Below are 667 nucleotides of genomic sequence, written 5' to 3' on the forward strand. Positions count from 1 at the left end.
CCATTTGGGGCCCGTGAAGAAAAAAGCCACCCCAGGCCCTATTGGGCATGTGCTTTAGTGAATGGCCGCAGGTATAAACCTGCGGCCATAAAGAAAATTTTTGGGTTTATTTTAAACCCAATTTTAGAGATTTTGGGCAAATTTTTACCCGTTAAGAAATTAAGTGCAAATTAATTAAATATTTAATTGAATAAAATGAAGCTCTAGTTCTTTATTTTTGTTTTATTTGATTATTATTGCACTTAATTGTCTTGCATTTTGAAATAAATTGATTGAAATAATATTGTTGTCAAAGTAACCTATGTTGTGGATGTTGATTTATTTTAAAATATAAAGATGAGTATACCTATTATTTATGCGAATAATGATCAGCCTAAAGGAAGGTTATTATTTGGCCAAATAATGGGTATACCTGTGGTAAAAAATATGTGAAGGAAGGCTATTGTTTGATAGGATTTATTGTCAATATTTGATTACTGCGTGGAAAGTACCACTTACAAGCTAATATTTCTGGTCTAAAGACTAAATATCAGTGTTGTGCTAGGTATCTTGAAATGGGCCCACCTTGGTTCGAGTTATTTGTTTATGTCATGTATGCATTATATGGTTTGATTATGCTTATGTATGACATGAATGTTTATTGTGAGTATATTTTATTTTTGTTCTC

Source organism: Morus notabilis, unplaced genomic scaffold, assembly GCF_000414095.1.
Source record: "Morus notabilis unplaced genomic scaffold, ASM41409v2 Scaffold223, whole genome shotgun sequence".
Taxonomy (NCBI): domain Eukaryota; kingdom Viridiplantae; phylum Streptophyta; class Magnoliopsida; order Rosales; family Moraceae; genus Morus; species Morus notabilis.